The sequence below is a fragment of the Cherax quadricarinatus genome, chromosome 80, assembly GCF_038502225.1.
Source record: "Cherax quadricarinatus isolate ZL_2023a chromosome 80, ASM3850222v1, whole genome shotgun sequence".
NCBI classification, from domain to species: Eukaryota; Metazoa; Arthropoda; class Malacostraca; order Decapoda; family Parastacidae; genus Cherax; species Cherax quadricarinatus.
The window spans coordinates 10979103-11001901 of NC_091371.1; the positions used below are offsets into that span (position 1 = coordinate 10979103).

Consider the following 22799-nt stretch of genomic DNA (forward strand, 5'->3'; position numbering starts at 1 on the left):
GGTATTGTGCCTTTTTTTGTTATTTAAAACAGATGAAATTTACGAAACGTTGAAATATTTAATTATTACACAAAATTGGATACGTGATGGCGTGGTCATGGTCTCGCATTACCATAATAGTGATACTAGGTGGGTATGTAAGTGGCGGGCAGTGAGGCACACTGTGGTCCCTCCAGTGGAATGAGTGCTTGTGTTATACACGAGCCTGGCCCATGGCCGGGCTTCGGGAATAGAAGACTCTCGAAATTCATCAAAGGTATATATGTATGTATATAGGATCGATGGCGGAGTGGATAAGGTGACACGTACTTTATGTTGTCTCTTGAGGCGGGACAATGTGTCGTAGGGGTCGAACCCTGGCCTACCGCAGTTTGGTAAATGATTCAGTACCACTTGTTTCATGGTTTCATTGCGATGTGTGTGTGTGTATATATATATATATATATATATATATATATATATATATATATATATATATATATATATATATATATATATATTAGAAAGAGAGAGAGAGTTACATTTCTAATCCACAATTTGTAGAGAAAAGTTTAGACTATGTTTAGGTTAAACCTAGACTATTATCATTTCTCCTGACTTGGTAATGGTCCAGGACGGACATTAACGTCATCTAAAAGTTTTCTTTGCAAGTTGCAGGTTAGTTGTGAACTGTTGCAGCCACAGTACAGTGAGTTGATTTTCATTCATGGACTGCTTTGTTTCTGACTTAGCACCTCTAGTTTTTGTTATCTTAGATATAATTCTAAACATCTGGAGAATGTTGCGCCTCAAGTTACGTTTTCAAACATCTAGATTTATGTGAGCATGTGGTGTTTATCAACACATTATGCATTGTTATGTGCATCTTCGGCGGCCGCCAAAATAAATATGGCACCTCTGTAGAAGACACAAATATTGCAAGAAGTTTTCCAGTGGGCAGTGGAGAATATCATGTCTTTTAATGGTGACAAAATACAACTATTTAGATATGGAAAGAATGAAGAACTCAAGAGAGACAAATTACTCAAAACGCAATAAGATCATTAAATAGAACGAAAAGAACGTGTGAAAGATCAGGGTGTTATGTCAGTTGACCTTTCAAAGAACATAATAAGGTAAATATCACAAAGGCCAGGAAAATGACGGGATGGATAATGAGAGCTTTGAAAACGAGAAATAGTATCATTGGTAACACTTCAAATCACTTGTGCTCTCTTGCTTATTGTTCAGTGTTGACGGTTCCTTTCAGGGCAGGAGAGATGTCAAAGCTGGAACAGATACGGCGATCATTTATGGCCTGCGTAGAGCTGAAAAGGCATTTAAATTACTGGAAACACCTCAGAATTCTAAATATGTACTCGTTGAAACGGAGGAAAGAGAGACACGTGATAATATATACGCGAAAGGTACCTAAGGGCTTAGTCCCAAATTTGCACACTGCCATATCAACATACTGGAGTGAGAGACGTGGAAGAATGTGTAAAATAAACCCAGTGCCTTGGGCACAATAAAAGAACATTGTATTAACATTTGTGGTCTCAGACTGTTTAACGCTCTACCACAAGATACCAGAAACACTGCCGGAACAAAGGAAGAAATCTTCAAGAGGAAATTGGACATGTACTTCCGCAAGGTGCCAGATCAACCAGGCTGTGATGGACACGTGGGCCAGTGGGCCGCCGGCAGTAACAGCCTGGTTGATCAATCAAGCACCAAACAGGCCTGCCCCAGGACCGGGCTGCGAGAGTAGGAAGGCTCTCGAAACCCTTCAGAAGTAGCTTGGTCGATCAGGCCAACAACCTGTAGGTCTAATTAATTAAGGTCTGTGCCACGGAGGCGGTACTCAGTGGAAAACATTATATATAGCGACTACAGTTATACATGCTTGTGTGTAGAGGCATATTAAGTGTGTGTTGAAAAGGTTTGGGGTCTGTGAGGGGTGAGAGAAGGCTGGTTAGAGGATGGGATGTGGGTAGGGTAGGTAGCCTTGGCAGCCAGGGTGGGCAGAGCAGGTCGCCCTGAGGCCAGTATGGTGGCGTCCCTACCAAGGCCGGCTCTGGTATTTCCTTTTGATGGTATCTTGAACACGGAGGTACCACAGGGGTGAGGACGTAGGGTTGTTGGATCGTTGAACTTTCACGTACCACAGGGGTTGAATTGTGGATTGATGGTATCTAGATCTCCTGGTTATCACAATGATGGGGATTGGGGGAGGTATGGGTTTGGAGTTTGTGTTTTGGGTTTTTAGTGTCTACCAATAGCTTCCTGCTGGGGTGCTCACACCTTAGCCGCACCTCTAGATGACCTCTGCTTCAGCTACCTTGCTATGATACTTTTGTTTGCATCAGGCACTTGAGATGATACCTTTGTTTCCAGGTTACGTAAAGGGTACCAAAAGGTACACTTGGATGATACCTGTTTATTCCAGGTACTTGAGCTTATACCTGTTTTTGCGCCAGATACCTTGAAATTATACCTGTGTTTACCCCAGGTACCATGGGTTGATACCTTTTGTTCCGACCACTCTCCACACCTGCCTTTATACACGCTAATTTAATGGAGTTACGGTAGAGTGGACGCGTAGGGAATATAATAATGGATATTTGGTAGTTTTGGGGACTAGTGTGTGAGTTTAAGGGTGGAATAATGGTGGTAGTTGTCATTAAACACTGACCGGTTGGGCGCTGGCGTTGTTTTGAAGGCTTTAGGAGAGATAAAAGATAATGAGATGGACTCTTAAACAGCTCGAAGGGCTGATTTGTTGGAAAGTTAGTGTCACTATTTAAAGAGTAAAGTGAATGTAAAGTAAGCTAGTTTGCATGGGCACGAACGGTGGCCCACAGGAGTGTTGGTGGTGGTGGAGTGATGGTGTATTGCTGGTGGTGGTGGAGTGATGGTGTATTGCTGGTGGTGGTGGAGTGATGGTGTATTGCTGGTGGTGGTGTGTTAGTGGTTTGTTGTTGGTGGTGTGTTTGAGGTATTTTGTTGTGGTGCTGGTGTATTGGTGGTAGTATATCCACCTGTTTACCTGGGTTGATATTCAGCTCATGGCCCAGCCTCCTGGACTACCTACCTGGAGGGAATTCCGGGGATCAACGTCCCCGCGGTCCGGTCCACGACCAGGCCTCCCGGTGGATCAGGGCCTGATCAACGAGGCTGTTACTGCTGGCCGCACGTAATCCAACCTACGAACCACAGCCCGGCTGATCCGGCACCGTCTTTAGGTATCTGTCCAGTTCCCTCTTGAAGACAACCAGGGGTCTTCCCGTAATGCCCCTTATTGCTGGTGGGAGGCTGTTGAACAGTCTTGGGCCCCGGACACTTATTGTGTTTTCTCTTAGTGTACCAGTGACGCCCTTACTTTTCACTGGGGGTATGTTGCATCGCCTGCCAAGTCTTTTGCTTTCGTATGGAGTGATTGCTGTGTGCATATTAGGGACGAGTCCCTCCAGAATCTTCCAGGTGTAGATTATGATATCTCTCTCTCGCCTGCGCTCTAGTGAGTACAAGTCAAGTGCTTCCAGGCGCTCCCAGTAGTTAAGGTGTTTGATGGAACTTATACGTGCAGTAAAGGTTCTCTGTACATTCTCTAGCTCTGCAATTTCACCTGCCTTGAATGGGGATGTTAATGTAGAGCAGTATTCCAGCCTAGAAAGAGTCTACTTACCTGGTCTTTCGGGTTTTATTATGTCTATTCTTGAAACTGTGTAATAAGTCTGCCTCCACCTCATATGTTTGACTGCAGGCGGCGGGCACTAACCACTTGATCGATCAGGCCAGCAACCAGCAGGCCTGGTCTGGGATCGGGCCGCCGGGGCGGTGACCTTCAGAAGAGACTCCAGGTAAACCACTGCCTCATCAATCATTCCAGTTTTCAAACAGCTTGAGACTAAACAATTGTACATGAGTATGGTTCATCTGTGTCTTCAGCTTCCACCTGTGTCCCCCTTGATTGTGGTCCTCTTAATTCAGTCTGTCCCTATCTGCCCTATTAATTCTTCTTAGGATTTTGTATGTTGTAATCATGTGTTCCTTGTGCTTCTCACCGTCAGGGTAGTCGAGTTCAACTCCTTCAACCTCAGTTTTGGTTTAAGTCTGGTCGGAAACTTTTAAACCGTTTCGAACTTCTGCGCGTGCTTGGCCAAGTGTGGGCTCCATGCTGGAGCCGTGTACTCGGCTATAGGCATACCATAATACATGTATGTCATATAAAGATCTGAAGGATTCTTTGTTTAGGTTTCTGAGTGCTAGTCTCAGTTTTGTTTCTGTTATATGTGCCACTGACGATATTTTCACCAGGTGCTGGATCAACCAGGCTGTGATGGATATGTGGGGCAGCAGGCCTCCAGCAGCAGCAGCCTTATTGACCAGGCATGCTTGGTGTTACATTCACCTCAGGTCTTTTTCGCTCTGATGTCTGTATCTTCTCTCCGCCCATGTTGTACTTCAGTGTCTGTCTGTCCTCACCTCCAGATCGCATGACCTTGCATTTCTTTGGGTTGGACTCCAGAAGCTTCATGTTTGACTGTTTCTGTAGGCAGGTGAGATCTCCCTGGAGCTTGTTACTGTCCTCTCCCGTTGTTATTAGTTATGTATCATTGGGTAAACAGTGACACACAAGACTCGGTCCCTTCTGGTAGGAAACCTACAACTTTCCTCAATTGTCAGACATTTGTTTTGGCACCTTGTGTAATTCTTTGAGAAAAATGCCTCTTTGCTTTCTCTTCCTTCCTCCCTCTCCCACTTTTCCCTTCTCTCCCTCACCCCTGTCATATATTTCCCTTTTCTCCCTCTTTTTCTTTCCCCCTCCCTCTCTTCTTTTTCCCCTCCCTCTGTCCTTCCTCTCACCCTTTCTTTCTTCTCTTCCCTTCTCCCTCCCATTCTCCTTCTTCACCCCCTCACTAACTGAAGGGGCGGTGGAAAGGTTGAAGGAAGAGGAGGATATTTACCAGGGTAAGCGTCATTAATGAAAGTATATTGCCTGACCTTACTCATAATTTATTGACGCTAAGTGCATTAGTGGAAGAGGTAATAAGGTTGTGGCAGATTGATGATTGGTGGAAGTGAGATGCGAAAGGGTTGGGGGGGGAAGAAGATAGGAATAGGAGAGAGTTGATGATTGGTGGTAGTGAGATGTGAGAGAGTGGGGGGAAAGAAGATAGGAATAGGAGAGAGTTGATGATTGGTGGTAGTGAGATGTGAGAGAGTGGGGGGAAAGAAGATAGGAATAGGAGAGAGTTGATGATTGGTGGTAGTGAGATGTGAGAGAGTGGGGGGGGGGAAAGAAGATAGGAATAGGAGAGAGTTGATGATTGGTGGTAGTGAGATGCGAGAAGGTGGGGGGGAAAGAGAAGATAGGAACGGGAGAGAGTTGATGATTTGTAGGCATATATCAACTATATACCGATTGAGCTACAGTGTGACATGTAGGTTATTTGTAGTCGATTCTGGGGGGCACCCCCCCCCCGCACGGCCCTTTCCTAGTGCACAAAAGAGAATAAAAAGGCTCTATACCGTGACTGGAACAATATACTACCCCCGACTACTATTATTACTGCTGCTGCTGCTACTACTACTACTACTACTACTACTATTACTGCTGTTACTGCTGCTACTAGTACTACTACTACTACTACTACTACTACTACTACTACTACTACTACTACTACTACTACCTGCACTACATCTTCCACTACTATCTCCACTTCCGTCTTTTTTTCTACCTCCCGTCCCTACCCTCTCGTATATATACTGGCTCCCTTACCTTCGTGTGTTAAATTGTGACTAGTTAATGGTTAAAGTCGAACTGAAACGTCGGCATAAGTTTCTTTCTCCTTTTTGCGGGTTATTTGTGTATAAAAAGAGATATATACGAGGGTAATTCCAGCGGTTGCTCAGCTCGCTCGTGGAAAAAACGTCAGCTCACTTCTTCATCACTACCACTGCTAAGTTCTTGATCAACCAGGCTGTAATGGATATGTGGGCAAACTGGCCTCCAGCAGCAACAGCCTGGTTGACCAGGTAAGCACCAGAGAAGGTTATCCTAACGTAGGGCTATGAGAATAGAAAAACTCTAAAAACCAGTCAAGGGTGTATCGCTCCTCCATGAAATGAGAATATCTCTCTCTCTCTCTCTCTCTCTCTCTCTCTCTCTTCCCACATCTTTGCAGATTTCATGCCCACTTTTGCTTACGTTTATGTCCATTCTTTACGTACCCATTTTCTTTCCAAACTATATCCACATTTTCCTGCATTTGTATTCACTTATTTTCCCTCGTATATATTTACAATGTTACCACCTTTCCCTGAATCTCTTTTCTTTCACTCTTTCTTCTAATGTTCTGGCAAACAGCACTGATACACCACCAGCAGCAGCAGCAGCAACAACAGTTTAACACTGGTAAACACTCGCGTCGCTAAACATTTTCCTGACAAAGAACTGCAGCCTATTACCCCTGCCACAGCTGCCTACTACCCCTGCCGCAGGTACCTACTACCCCTGCCGCAGCTACCCACTACCCCTGGCGCAGCTACGTACTATCCCTGCAGCAGCTACCTACTACCCCTGTCACAACTACCCACTACCCCTGCCGCAGCTACCTGCTGCAGCTACCCACTACCCCTGCCACAGCTGCCTACTACCCCTGCCGCAGGTACCTACTACCCCTGCCGCAGCTACGTACTATCCCTGCAGCTGCTACCTACTACCCCTGCCGCAGCTACCTACTACACCTGCCGCAGCTACCCACTACCCCTGCCGCAGCTTCCTACTACACCTGCCGCAGCTACCCACTACCCCTGCCACAGCTGCCTACTACCCCTGCCGCAGGTACCTACTACCCCTGCCGCAGCTACGTACTATCCCTGCAGCTGCTACCTACTACCCCTGCCGCAGCTACCTACTACACCTGCCGCAGCTACCCACTACCCCTGCCGCAGCTTCCTACTACACCTGCCGCAGCTACCCACTACCCCTGCCGCAGCTACCCACTACCCCTGCCGCAGCTACCTACTACACCTGCCGCAGCTACCTACTACACCTGCCGCAGCTACCCACTACCCCTGGCGCAGCTACCTACTGCACCTGCCGCAGCTACCCACTACCCCTGCCACAGCTACCTACTACCCCTGCCGTAGTTACCCACTACCCCTGCCGCAGCTGCCTACTACCCCTGCCGCAGCTACCTACTACCCCTGCCGCAGCTATCTACTATCCCTGCAGCAGCTACCTACTACCCCTGTCACAACTACCCACTACCCCTGCCGCAGCTACCTGCTGCAGCTACCCACTACCCCTGCCACAGCTGCCTACTACCCCTGCCGCAGGTACCTACTACCCCTGCCGCAGCTACGTACTATCCCTGCAGCTGCTACCTACTACCCCTGCCGCAGCTACCTACTACACCTGCCGCAGCTACCCACTACCCCTGCCGCAGCTTCCTACTACACCTGCCGCAGCTACCCACTACCCCTGCCGCAGCTACCCACTACCCCTGCCGCAGCTACCTACTACACCTGCCGCAGCTACCTACTACACCTGCCGCAGCTACCCACTACCCCTGGCGCAGCTACCTACTGCACCTGCCGCAGCTACCCACTACCCCTGCCACAGCTACCTACTACCCCTGCCGTAGTTACCCACTACCCCTGCCGCAGCTGCCTACTACCCCTGCCGCAGCTACCTACTACCCCTGCCGCAGCTATCTACTATCCCTGCAGCAGCTACCTACTACTCCTGCCGCATCTATCTACTATCCCTGCAGCTGCTACCTACTACCCCTGCCGCAACTATCTACTATCCCTGCCGCAGCTTCCTACTACACCTGCCGCAGCTACGCACTACCCCTGCCATTATATTTAAGAAGCCGTCGCGGCTGAAGTTGCCGGTAATGGCACGGAGGAAGAATGGCTGTTAGCAGTAAACCTGCGCGCTTATAATTTAAGTCTGAGTGGCTCTCCCGAGTGTCAACCAGTTGGCACTTAAGTGGCACTCAAGCAGCGTGGAGGGGCACCTCAAGGACCACTCGACAGCCGAGGAGGGCGAGCACTGGGAGGGAAGGTGGGAGGGATTGCTGAGGAGGAGGAGAAGGGTAATGCTTAATTAAAGAAGGGAAGAATATATATGTAATCTGTTAAATCTTTAAAAAAATCGTATGAAAATTGCATTAAAATCAAAGAAATTTGGAGCTGTGATTCCAAAATTATTTTATTTCAGTCTTAAGAAGGATATAGTCCGAAAATTCCTCAATTATCAGGAGTTGCGATTGCAAGATTGATAATTTAAGGTCATTATGCCAGCGACTCGTTCTCAAACCTTGTCTCATAAAGTGGAATTAAATAACAGAGAGGAGAGTAAATATAAGTGTGTATTGGGTAGAAGTTTGTCAGATTTACCCACCATCTTGCATGTTTACGAGATAGAGGACAGAGAAGGAGTCGTAGCAGAGTGCAAAACATTGAAGAGAAGAGATGATTACTGTTTTAAACTCGCATGACAGGACGGTAGTAGGGAAGGGTGAAGAGGAGGGGGGGAAACGGTTCAGTCCTTGGCTACGTTTACTTCGATCAGTGATGTAGTTGTTACACACAGCTAGGAGCTGTGATTCGACCCCTGCAACCACAAATAGGCAGTTTGGAGGGATATGTTGTGTATCTTTATACGTACATGCTTCTAAACTGTTGTATTCTGAGCACCTCTGCAAAAGCAGTGATAATGTGTGAGTGTGGTGAAAGTGTTGAATGATGATGAAAGTATTTTCTTTTTGGGGATTTTCTTTCTTTTTTGGGTCACCCTGCCTCGGTGGGAGACGACCAACTTGTTGAATATATATATATATATATATATATATATATATATATATATATATATATATATATATATATATATATATATATATATATATATATATATATATATTGATGTGGTACTCGTGCGCCTACGTGTGACGGTAAATAAATGTCACAGAGTTTGAATATTTGCAAGGTATTTTTTTCCCCGAGGTTGATAGGGAAGGGAGGATTACGGTGGCCAAGTTTGCCCTGGAAATGGCTGGAAACTGTCGCACGCAATTTTGAAGGAGAAAACCTTGAGGTGAGAGTTGGTGAATTTATCTCAAGAGGCGAGACCAGGAGAAGATTTGGCGCGGTCTAAGGAGAAGAGGAAGGAGGGAAAGAGGAGCCAGAGAGAAGAGGAAAGATGGAGAAAGGAACCCTAGGTTGAGGGGGGAGAAAACAGACAAGGAGAGACTAAAGGATAAGAGAGAGAATCAAGGGCTGAGAGAAGGGGGATGGAAGTGAGGGAGGTGTTATGTAGGGAGGGAGGGATGCAGAGGTAAAAGATATTGATGAAGACTTAGACACTTGTGCAACATCTGGATATCTTTACTTGTAGACATATCGTCATCCATTGGCTTTATCAATACAAATTCAACGACACCGGATGGCAAAACGTCTGCCGTAAAGATACCGAGATGTTGCACATGTGTCTAATTCTTCCCCTGGAGAGGAAGGACGGGAAGAGGAGAGAGGGGTAAGAGTGGTGTTAAAGCATGGGAGGGAGGGAAGAGGAGACAGGGGTAAGCATGGGAGGGAGGATAGAGGAGGCAGGGGTAAGAGTGGTGTTAAAGCATGGGAGGGAGGGAAGAGGAGACAGAGTAAGAGTGGTGTTAAAGCATGGGAGGGAGGGAAGAGGAGACAGAGTAAGAGTAGTGTTAAAGCATGGGAGGGAGGAAAGAGGAGACAGAGGTAAGAGTAGTATTAAAGCATGGGAGGTAGGAAAGAGGAGACAGAGGTAAGAGTGGTGTTAAAGCATGGGAGGTAGGAAAGAGGAGACAGGTAAGAGTAGTGTTAAAGCATGGGAGGGAGGAAAGAGGAGACAGAGGTAAGAGTGGTGTTAAAGCATGGGAGGGAGGAAAGAGGAGACAGGTAAGAGTAGTGTTAAAGCATGGGAGGGAGGAAAGAGGAGACAGGTAAGAGTAGTGTTAAAGCATGGGAGGGAGGAAAGAGGAGACAGGTAAGAGTAGTGTTAAAGCATGGGAGGGAGGAAAGAGGAGACAGAGGTAAGAGCGGTGTTAAAGCATGGGAGGGAGGATGGACAGTAAGGAGGATGAGTGAGAGTGATGTTGTTGAGCTTGATGGAGGCAGGATTGTGAATGAGTGTGGTAGTAAGAGGGGGAGACAGGACAGAAGTGAATGAGGAAGCGTCACAAGTGATGATGAAGCAGTGTTGGGTTTGAAGGAACAAGAAGGTACAATATCTTGACTAGAACAATATACAAATAACCTGCTTGTGACGACGTTTCGCTCCGACTTGGACCATTTGCAAGTCTTACTTTTTTAAATGATCCATTTCGTACCGAAACGTCGTCATAAACCTTTCTCTCTCGTATGTGCGGGTTATTTGTGTTTGAAGGCTGTGTTGGCGACTACTTAGGAGCTAGAGGCCCGGGGGGTCACAACTGTAGGGAAGTTAGAGTGAAACAATGGTCTTCTCTGTCTCTCTTATCTTTAGACACAACACTTTCCTTGTCCACACGCTTGTACTTCTCTCTTATGTAAAAAAAAAAAAAAAAAGAAAAACTGGGTGCCTATTTTCTTTGTCCACACACCCGTGTTTATATTTCCTTTGTGCACACTCGCGTGTTTATATTTCCTTTGTGCACACACCCGTGTTTATATTTCCTTTGTGCACACACCCGTGTTTATATTTCCTTTGTGCACACTCGCGTGTTTATATTTCCTTTGTGCACACTTGCGTGTTTATATTTCCTTTGTGCACACACCCGTGTTTATATTTCCTTTGTGCACACTCGCGTGTTTATATTTCCTTTGTGCACACACCCGTGTTTATATTTCCTTTGTGCACACACCCGTGTTTATATTTCCTTTGTGCACACTCGCGTGTTTATATTTCCTTTGTGCACACTTGCGTGTTTATATTTCCTTTGTGCACACTCGCGTGTTTATATTTCCTTTGTGCACACACCCGTGTTTATATTTCCTTTGTGCACACTCGCTTGTTTATATTTCCTTTGTGCACACTTACGTGTTCCTTTGTGCACACTTGCGTGTTTATATTTTCTTTGTGCACACTCGCGTGTTTATATTTCCTTTGTGCACTTACGTGTGCCTTTGTGCACACTCGCGTGTTTATATTTCCTTTGTGCACACTTACGTGTTTCTTTGTGCACACTTGCGTGTTTATATTTCCTTTGTGCACACTCGCGTGTTTATATTTCCATTGTGCACACTTACGTGTTTCTTTGTGCACACTTGCGTGTTTCTTTGTGCACACTCGCGTGTTTATATTTCCTTTGTGCACACTTACGTGTTTCTTTGTGCACACTTACGTGTTTCTTTGTGCACACTCGCGTGTTTATATTTCCTTTGTGCACACTTACGTGTTTCTTTGTGCACACTTGCGTGTTTATATTTCCTTTGTGCACACTTGCGTGTTTATATTTCCTTTGTGCACACTCGCGTGTTTATATTTCCATTGCAGACAATACTAGGATCTGCATGAGAGTGCAGTCCATTGAAGACACAGCGAACCTCCCAGCTGACATAAACAAAATCTTCCAGAGGGCCACTGACAGCAATATGATATTCATTGTGGGCAAGTTTCAATTCGTTATGGAATGACTGGGAAAATAAAGAATAGAACGGAGTATAAAACAAACTCAAATCACTTAGTAAAGCGTAAGACTAATGTGAGAGACCTGGAAGTGATTATGTCAGATCTCACCTTCAGGAATCACAACTGTGTCACTATCACAACCCCAAGGAATGTGATAGGCTGGATTACTACACTTCAGAAAAGATGCCAAGACAATGGTAATACTCTTAAGTCACTTGTTCTTTCTAGATTGTACTTGTAACTGCTTCCTTCAAGACAGGAGAAATTCCAGACCTGGAGAATGTTCAGAGAACCTTCCCTGCTCGCATAGATTCCATTAAGCACCTAAGTTACTGAGACATTTGAAGTCCCTCTACCTATGACCTTGGAAGGTAGGCGAGTGAAGTACATTATAATCCTCACCTGGAAAGTTCTAAAAGGATTGGTCCCAAATTTGCCCATAGAAATTGTTGTCCTGAACGAAAGATACTTGGCAGACGGCGCAAAATACCCCCAGTGAATAGTAGGGGTGCAGTAAGTATAAGAACATAAGAATGGAGGAACACTGCAGAAGGCCTACTGGCCCATACCAGGCAGGTTCTTATCAAAGCCACCCCTACCCTAAACTACCCAAGAATTTTCTCCCGTACCCACACCAGTCAAACCCAGCCTCTATATATTTGACCAATCTCTTTTTAGAGCTGTCCAAGGTCCCCAGCCTCGATCACCCTACTCGGAAGACCGTTCCATACATCCACAACTCTGTTTGAAAACCAGTACTTACATATGTCCTTTCTAAATCTAAATTTATCTAACTTAAATCCATTATTTCTGGTTCTTACCTGGTTCGACACCCTCAGTATTTTATTAGGTTGGGTGCATTGGCTTAAGCCGGTAGGAGACTTGGACCTGCCTCGCATGGGCCAGTAGGCCTGCTGCAGTGTTCCTTCGTTCTTATGTTCTTATCACCTTTGTTTATGCCCGTCATCCACTTATACACCTCGATGATATCTCCCTTCATTCCGCGTCTCTCCAGAGAGTGGAGATTCAAGGCTCTAAGTCTGTCTTCATATGGGAGATTCCTTATGCAGTAAATCATTTTAGTCATTATGTAAAGTAAAAGGACACAAATGCATCTAATGTAACATTTTATCGTGGCAACGTTTCGCTCTCCAGGAGCTTTGTCAAGCCTCTTCACACTTATTAAGAAATCTTAATAAGTGTGAAAGGGCTAAGACTTTTCAACGTCTTTCCTTCATACACAAGGGGAGTTGCCACCAGGTCACTGGCTGTCTTGAAGAAGGAACTTGATAAGTTTCTCAAGTCAGTTCCTGATTACCCGGGCTGTGGTTGATTAGGTCATCCACTTGGAGGTTTGGTCTAGGACCGGGCTGCGGGGGCGTTGGCCCATCGGAGCACACTCCAGGTAGGTAGGTAGGTAGGTGCACACCCGTGCACATTTGCTGCGTGAACAAACATGTGTGCCGCCTGGAATAGTCAACTGGGCCAGCCTCAGAGGCTGGGTCAAGGCGTCATGCACTTCTCTCCCCTCCCAGTTAAAGGTGCAGTCGCTTTAAATCCAGCATTACTACACCGGTTTACTTGCCCACCACTGTTTTGGTCTTTACCCGCTCTACAAATTTTTTTTTATAGCCTTACCACTTTGCAAAATTGCTATTAGCGATAACATTTCCGTGTGCATGGGCTTGTGCTGATGTTTCAGCACAAATTAATGTATGATGAATAGTGTATTCATTTTATAATGGAGTTCGCCAGTCCTTTCCTCTTGTCATCCCCACCCATCTGTCAGTCTACCCTACCCCTCATCCCCATTAGTAATAGTAATAGGGCGCTAGACAGCAACCATCCAGGGGAGTCACTACCGTCCTGGCATACGAATGTGAAACACATACCAGGTAGAAGGTTGGCAGACACATATATGTATGTATATGTCGTGCTGAATAAGTAAAACTGGCCAAGTAGCAAGAACTCATTTGAAATTAAGTCTTTTCTAAAATTTTCTCTTAGTAATTTTGTACCAAAGGAATCTTAGAAAACTTACCTAACCTTATTATAACAAGCGCAATTTCATTTAGCCTGGTCCAACTAAATATATTTTAAATAAGTTTACAATAATTTAATAATAAACAAACACAATTAATTTTTTTTCGTTAGGTTCAGAATGATTTTGTGCTTGTCTTACTCGGCAAGAAGAACGTTGCTGCTTAATCCAAAATAATCGCAAGTTTTACCTATTCGGCACTAGGTCTTCCACGTTGCAATCAACACATCAGGAGCTTGCATTGTTGCAGAAATGAATGGGAAATCCCCGAAGTTTCCCTGAACGAATCTGCCTGGACTTCCTACTTATTTTTGCAACACTGCTAGCTCCTGGTGATGTGTTGACTGCAGCACGAAAGGCCTAGAGCTGTATCACTCAACTCCCCCTGTGGTTATTTTGAATATTTTATCGCCCGTTCGCGATTATTGCATATACTTATACTCGGTATACGTTTGACGTTGCTTTCCCGTGCCTCTCTCAATAGTTAGTTTTGTTGTAATATTTTTTGTCCAGTTTATGAGGCCTGACCTGAGACTTGTCTGCCGGGGCGATTATCCCCCAAACTATTTACATATAATAACAACACTGCACTTGCCAAGGACTCGAACCCATGCTGCTTTGGCCTGCCTCATGGTGGGCGAAAACACATGACGCCCTAATTCATTGGACCATACGATCCTTAAGAGTAGCGCATCCAGCGGAACTGAATGTTGTACTCGCTACCCAAGGGATAGGATTAGGGCGTCATGTGTTTTCGCCCACCATGAGGCAGGCCAAAGCACCATGGGTTCGAGTCATTGGCAAATGCAGTGTTGTTATTGATCAATACCTCTCGTTCGTGGTCACAATAATTACAGATATAAGAGATACAATTCTGTCATCCCTAGCAGTGACAAGCTTTGTGAGATCAGTTATGTTTTGAGCAGTAGTGGGTGTGTTGCACCCAGTTTGCGTGTAGAGGGTAATGCATCACTGCCCTGCTAGGAGTAATCTGGGCAGCCTCCACACTGTGATTTTCCCTCCCAGTGATGCATGGGCTCACAGCTTGTACTCTCTATAACCCACCTGATGTGTAAGTCGTGTCCAGGTGTAGTGGAGGCAATATATCATGAGCGACGTGAGCCACACTATAGCTGTGATGTATGTCTGCGATAAGCCTCCTGTGATCTAGTCACAAGTGAGATACTGAGTGATCTAGTCATAGGGAACGGGACATAGTGATCTATCTAGCCACAGGGAACGGGAGATATGTTGTGTGATGTACGGTTCATCACGCAGCTCTTATGAATATCCTCGGGGTCAGCTTTGAACTACAGAGTATGTTTTGTTGTACGTCATTCCATAATAATGGTGTTGACGTAGAGTTAATAGTAGAGAGATTAAGAAAAGAAGATAGGAAGGGGGGGAGAGGACGATGGAGAGAGAGGAGAGAAAGAGATGAAGGGGAAGGGATACTTGGAGGTATGCCCCGGGCCGGGGGTCAACGCCCCCGCGGCCCGGTCCATGACTAGATGGAAGAATTAGGGAGATTAGGAAGAGAAGGGGAAATTGAGGGGGAGGTGAGATGGAAGGGAATGAAGTAGTGGTTCCCAGAATAATCAGTGTAGTCACTAGCCAGGGAGTGTCTTTGAGAAGGTTAATCCACCAGTGTTCTCTGGCGCTAACTCTACATCTACACCACACCAGACAACAGCTAGGAATCACTTGAACCCTCGGTTATTTATCAAGCAGCACCTCTTCAATATTAACGCACTCGCAAACTATCCCAAAGTTGAGCTCGCTTGAATTATTAAGCCACCAGCTTTGATGGATTTATTTCTTACACGAGGAACGTGTTTTCAGGATTTATGGCGGTCACTTGACCGTTTCCTGCGGGAAAGTTTGATTGCTTCCGCGCTCAGTGTGAATGTATGTATGTCTTGTCTGTTTGTGTGGGGAGCTACCTGTTTTATTTATTTTACATCTCCACTCTTGAGTTGAGCGAGTGGAGTGTGCCTGTTTGTGCTCACCCAGTTGTGTATCCAGGAGTCGAGTCGTAGCTTTGTGTGTGTGTGTGTGTGTGTGTGTGTGTGTGTGTGTGTGTGTGTGTGTGTGTGTGTGTGTGTGTAGTGTAGTGTAGTGTAGTGTAGTGTAGTGTGTAGTTATCGTCTTGAAGATCACTTAGTTTCAGTCGTCTCCTGAAGAAGGGCATTGTGCAGTTTTTTTTTTATGAAGAGACTGCTCCTTCTCTAAGACCCTCTACCATCTTCCTCCCCTAACACCCCCCTTCTGGCGCTACCGCCCCTCCCCTCATCTTCCTCCCCTAGCACCCCCCTTCTGGCGCTACCGCCCCTCCCCTCATCTTCCTCCCCAAGCACCCCCCTTCTGGCGCTACCTCCCCTACCCTCATCTTCCTCCCCTATCACCCCCCTTCTGGCGCTACCGCCCCTCCCCCCATCTTCCTCCCCTAGCACCCCCCTTCTGGCGCTACCGCCCCTCCCCTCATCTTCCTCCCCTAGCACCCCCCTTCTGGCGCTACCGCCCCTCCCCTCATCTTCCTCCCCTAGCACCCCCCTTCTGGCGCTACCGCCCCTCTCCTCATCTTCCTCCCCTAGCACCCCCCTTCTGGCGCTACCGCCCCTCTCCCCATCTTCCTCCCCTAACACCCCCCCTTCTGGCGCTACCGCCCCTCCCCTCATCTTCCTCCCCTAACACCCCCCTTCTGGCGCTACCGCCCCTCTCCCCATCTTCCTCCCCTAGCACCCCCCTTCTGGCGCTACCGCCCCTCCCCTCATCTTCCTCCCCTATCACCCCCCTTCTGGCGCTACCGCCCCTCCCCTCATCTTCCTCCCCTAACACCCCCCTTCTGGCGCTACCGCCCCTCCCCTCATCTTCCTCCCCTAACACCCCCCTTCTGGCGCTACCGCCCCTCCCCTCATCTTCCTCCCCTAGCACCCCCCTTCTGGCGCTACCGCCCCTCCCCTCATCTTCCTCCCCTAGCACACCCCTTCTGGCGCTACCGCCCCTCCCCTCATCTTCCTCCCCTAACACCCCCCTTCTGGCGCTACCGCCCCTCCCCTCATCTTCCTCCCCTAACACCCCCCCTTCTGGCGCTACCGCCCCTCCCCTCATCTTCCTCCCCTAGCACCCCCCTTCTGGCGCTACCGCCCCTCTCCCCATCTTCCTCCCCTAACACCCCCCTTCTGGCGCTACCGCCCCTCCCCACATCTTCCTCCCCTAACACCCCCCTTCTGGCGCTACTGCCCCTCCCCCTATCTTCCTCCCCTACCACCCCCCTTCTGGCGCTACCGCCCCTCCCCCATCTTCCTCCCCTAGCACCCCCCTTCTGGCGCTACCGCCCCTCTCCCCATCTTCCTCCCTTAACACCCCCCTTCTGGCGCTACCGCCCCTCCCCCCATCTTCCTCCCCTAACACCCCCCTTCTGGCGCTACCGCCCCTCCTCCCATCTTCCTCCCCTAACACCCCCCTTCTGGCGCTACCGCCCCTCTCCCATCTTCCTCCCCTAACACCCCCCTTCTGGCGCTACCGCCCCTCCCCCCATCTTCCTCCCCTAACACCCACCTTCTGGCGCTACCGCCCCTCCCCCCATCTTCCTCCCCTAGCACCCCCCTTCTAGCGCTACCGCTCCTTCTCCCATCTTCCTCCCCTAACACCCCCCTTCTGGCGCTACCGCCCCTCCCCCATCTTCCTCTCCTAGCACCCCCCCGTCTGGCGTTACAGCCCCTCCCCCATCTTCCTCCCCTAGCACCCCCCTTCTGGCGCTACCGCCCCTCCCCCCATCTTCCTCCCCTAACACCCCCCTTCTGGCGCTACCGCCCCTCCCCCCATCTTCCTCCCCTAGCACCCCCCGTCTGGCGCTCCCGCCCCGCCCCCCAGCTTCCGCCCCTAGCACCCCCCTTCTGGCGCTACCGCCCCTCCCCCCATCTTCCTCCCCTAACACCCCCCTTCTGGCGCTACCGCCCCTCCCCCCATCTTCCTCCCCTAGCACCCCCCTTCTGGCGCTCCCGCCCCTCCCCCCATCTTCCTCCCCTAGCACCCCCCTTCTGGCGCTCCCGCCCCTCCCCCCATCTTCCTCCCCTAGCACCCCCCTTCTGGCGCTACCGCCCCTCCCCCCATCTTCCTCCCCTAACACCCCCCTTCTGGCGCTACCGCCCCTCCCCCCATCTTCCTCCCCTAGCACCCCCCTTCTGGCGCTACCGCCCCTCCCCCCATCTTCCTCCCCTAGCACCCCCCTTCTGGCGCTACCGCCCCTCCCCTCATCTTCCTCCCCTAGCACCCCCCTTCTGGCGCTACCGCCCCTCCCCTCATCTTCCACCCCTAACACCCCCCGTCTGGCGCTACCGCCCCTCCCCCCATCTTCCTCCCGTAACAGCCCCTTGCTGGCGCTACCGCCCCTCCCCCCATCTTCCTCCCGTAACAGCCCCTTGCTGGCGCTACCGCCCCTCCCCTCATCTTCCTCCCCTAACACCCCCCTTCTGGCGCTCCCGCCCCTCCCCCCATCTTCCTCCCGTAACAGCCCCTTGCTGGCGCTACTGCTGCCTTTGTTGAGCTGCAGTTTGTCAGGGTGTTTGAATTGCAAGTTTGTATTCATACTGTGAGCCGAACGCCTGAATATATTCAATACATTTCATTCATAAGTACAAGAAGTGTGTACACAGATATTGATGGCTTGCCTCTCATTCTTCCACCTGGGAAGTTGGAAGTAAATTCGGGATAAATTTGTAATGGAAGTAAGAATAATAATAGAAAGCTTGGCTTAAGTTAAAATTTCCCATTATAGCAGCCTTTTTGTATCCAGATGGTTTAAGAAATTCTTCCCACACAAGTTTTCCTTATTTCCTTATTCCTATAAGTGTCCGGGCCCCAAGACTGTTCAACAGCCTCCCACCAAGCATAAGGGGAATTACCAATAGGCCCCTGGTTGCCTTCAAGAGGGAGCTGGACAGATACCTAAAGTCAGTGCTGGATCAGCCGGGCTGTGGTTCATACGTTGGACTGCGTGCGGCCAGCAGTAACAACCTGGTTGATCAGGCCCTGATCCACCGGGAGGCTTGGTCATGGACCGGGCCGCGGGGGCGTTGATCCCCGGAATAACCTCCAGGTAACAACAGTTTAAATTATCAGACAGACACCGTCACTCCACCTGTGACACTATCTGTGTGGAATCATTTCACTAGTTTTGGAACTCTTCTTATAAGCAAGTTTGGTTGTTATTGACGAAACTGGTGGCGGTGTCGTCTGTTCCTGGTCTGAGTATCGAAGGTAGGACAGTACTGACAGGTAATTAGGTAAGTGGACTCGTGCAACCTTAAGGATACCTTATTGCAGTGAATGTTTCACTCACCAGTGTTTGTGAAGTTGCTGCATGCATTACATGGGCATCGTAAGTTTGTATGGGGGAGGAGGGTGTCGTGGTGGTGTTAGTAGTAATTGATATCGTGGTGGTGTTAGTAGTAATTGATATCGTGGTGGTGTTAGTAGTAATTGATATCGTGGTGGTGTTAGTAGTAATTGATATCGTGGTGGTGTTAGTAGTAATTGATATCGTGGTGGTGTTAGTAGTAATTGATATCGTGGTGGTGTTAGTAGTAGTAGTAGTTGATGTTGTGGTGGTGTTAGTAGTAGTATTAGTTGATGTCGTGGTGGTGTTGGTAGTAATTGATATCGTGGTGGTGTTAGTAGTAATTGATATCGTGGTGGTGTTAGTAGTAATTGATATCGTGGTGGTGTTAGTAGTAATTGATATCGTGGTGGTGTTAGTAGTAGTAGTAGTAGTTGATGTGGTGGTGTTAGTAGTAGCATTAGTTGATGTCGTGGTGGTGTTAGTAGTAGTAGTAGTTGATGTTGTGGTGGTGTTAGTAGTAGTAGTAGTAGTTGATGTTGTGGTGGTGTTAGTAGTAATTGATATCGTCGTGGTGTTAGTAGTAGTAGTAGTTGATGTTGTGGTGGTGTTAGTAGTAGTAGTAGTTGATGTTGTGGTGGTGTTAGTAGTAGTAGTAGCTGGTGTTGTGGTGGGGGTAGTAGTAGTAGTAGCTGGTGTTGTGGTGGGGGTGGTAGTAGTAGTAGTAGCTGGTGTTGTGGTGGGGGTAGTAGTAGTAGTAGCTGGTGTTGTGGTGGGAGTAGTAGTAGTAGTAGTAGTAGCTGGTGTTGTGATGGGGATAGTAGTAGTAGCTGGTGTTGTGGTGGGGGTAGTAGTAGTCGTAGTTGAGTAGGTGTAGTGGTGGTGGTGGTATGCAAGTTTCTCAAATTAACGCCTGACCAGCCGGGTTGTAGTTCGCATATCGGATTTTTTGTTGCCAGCAGTAACAGCCTGGTTGATCATGTTTTAATCCTCCGGGAAACCTGGTCTGGGACCGGGCTGCCAGAGCGCTGATATTCGGAAACGTCGTTTAAGTATTTGGTACCTACATTGGGCTGCGTACTGCTAGCACCAACAGCCTGACTGATCAGTTTATCAAGCAGAAGGCCTGATCTAGGATCCGGTCGCGGCGGCGATGATCTCCGAATCTACATGTCTCACCAAAGCGAAATGACACAATTGCAAACTACAGAACTCGTGGGAGGTTTGAACCCCACCCGTTCCGAGGTTTAATATTTTTCGACACACATGTAGCAGGTATAGGTGTACTGGTATGGCAGTTAGGTCCTCGTGCAGAGCTCCACTCAACACGGGCCTTGAGAGCAGTGCCTGATGAAATATTTAAGAAGCCATTATATTAAGTCACGAGTGGCGGAGAAAGTCGATGGCAGTCAGCCAGACACGTTGCAACATTCATAACACCGATACTCTATACTCAACGATTACAGGTGAAAACTCTAACGTACACGCTGAAGGGGGATATAAATTAAGTGCTGAGAATATCTAACGAAAACAGGACTCGAAGTAGCGTTTTCAAATTTCGATTTAAAAAAATATAGTAATAACTAGTATGGCAGTAGAGCTGTTGAATGGAATAAACTGTTAAGTAGTGCAATTGAAGCCGGTGCTTTTGGTACCTTAAGATGCAGGGTAGACTGATGCATGACCTTACTGTGTTCTGTTTTTGGGAAAGGCTCTATACGCAGCTCCGAACCTCCCGTTTCCCACAGGTACTCACGGAGGTGTGAATGAGGCTTGCCTTCACACCCTTGTTTAACTCGATGATGAATAAGACACGTTTCGCCTGCGCAGCAGGCTCCTTCAACCGAATAAGTAGGTTATTTAATACTGGAACAGTGGAAGAAGCGATGAAGCTATTTTAAGTATCTTCTTTTGGACCCATGTAAGTGAATGCTGGTCCCGTGTGAGTGATTCAGCGCAACATGCGATGGAAGCTCGATCCTCCTTCCGCTAATCTCTAGACAGAAACATAGTCTTAGAGCCAGGCTACAAGATGCGTCACTGGTCTCTAGATAGAAACAGTCTTGCAGCCAGGCTAGAAGATATGTCACTAATCTGTAGATAGTAACATAGTCTTAGAGCCAGGCTACAAGATGCGTCACTGGCCTCTAGATAGAAACAGCCTTGCAGCCAGGCTAGAAGATGTGTCACTAATCTGTAGATAGTAACATTGTCTTAGAGCCAGGCTAGAAGATGTGTCACTAATCTGTAGATAGTAACATTGTCTTAGAGCCAGGCTACAAGATGCGTCACTGGTCTCTAGATAGAAACAGTCTTGTCTTGCAGCCAGTCTATGTGTCAGCAACATTTGGACTTGGCTTACGATGAGCAAGAAAGGTTGGCCAGAATGTGCAAGGAGAACAAATAGACACGTGAGATAAGGGTGTAATAAAGCAACTCGCCTCCCAACGGTGGCTTTATGCGGGTGCTCAGGTTTCATCTTGCAGCTGCCCTCCTGTGTGTGGGGACGGGGTGTAGAGGGAGTGTCAGGGTGTGGGCACGGTGGAAGAGTTGTTGTTGGAAGTACTTGATCAACCAGGTTGTGAAGGATGTGTAAGCCTGCGAGAAACGGTTGATACCAGCTAGCTGACTTGATATCTCTTCCACGAGTATGAGTAGAGATAAGGGATGTAAAAGGTAACTAGTGAGATTGTTAGAATGGATAAGCCGTAGGCAAGCGCAGCGAAGATTGATGGCAGTGAAGGAAATTAGATGCGGAATAGATGGTAGGAGGAAGAGGTTGAAGGAGGTTAGAGAGTAAAAAAGTTGGAAGAAGAGCAGATTTACGTCTACAAGGTGTATCGTGTTGGTCCGGTGGTTCGCCAATTAACACATGGTGTGATTACCCTCCCTGAGCCCAATACTGGGTAGGGGTGGTTATGAGTGGTAGTGGTTGAGGTTACGGGGTGTTGATTTATACAGAACACACACACACACACACACACACACACACACACACACACACACACACACACACACACACACACACACACACACACACACACACACACACACACACACATTTTACATAAGCAGTGTACTTCTGCCCTGTTCTGTATGATAGTTACGTTGTGGGAACAAACGCTTGTTATGTTTCTCTTGTCATATTTCACCACACAGGATGTGTTGCATCATCCTGACGGTGTGGTGGTGGTGGGTTGATTGTAATGTTTGGGTTGATGATGATTACTGCTGCTGTGGTGACGACAGGGTACATGTAAAGGGCTGCTTGTTGTGATATGGAGTTATACAATTTGCATCACTGGCTCTGCTGTCGTAAGTGGAATGACATTCTATTTTTAAATTCGGTATACACAGATTACCCGCACATAGATGAAAGAAACTTATGACGACGTTTCGGTCCAACTTGGACCGTTAACTAGTCACAGCAATTAGTGTGACCAGTTAATGGTCCAAGTCGGACCGGAACGTCGTCTACCTACCTGCCTACCAATTTTCTTTCTCCTACGTGTTATTTGTGTATTGCTCCAGTAACGGTATTGTGCTTTTCTGTTCTTTAAGGTTCGGTGTGTTTACAAAACTTTCAGTCCATGGTGGGTCTGGGGTTTGTGAGTTTAATTAAAGTTGATTCGCCTCTTATATAAGACTCACCGGGTAGTTTCTTGTCAGTAACATTTAAAGCTCAACGTCAACGTTTAAAAACCCTCAACCTCAACGTTTAAAGCTCTCAACGTCAACGTTTAGAAACCCCTCATCCTTAACGTTTAAAGCTCTCAACGTCA

The 22799-nt window shown here is 47.7% G+C and overlaps 1 long non-coding RNA gene across 1 annotated transcript in view; it reads left to right on the forward strand.

The window, feature by feature from the left end:
• LOC138855077 (uncharacterized) overlaps positions 1-22799 on the forward strand; it is a 669937-nt gene that overhangs the window by 139332 nt on the left and 507806 nt on the right. The gene's annotated exons all lie outside the window — the stretch shown is intronic.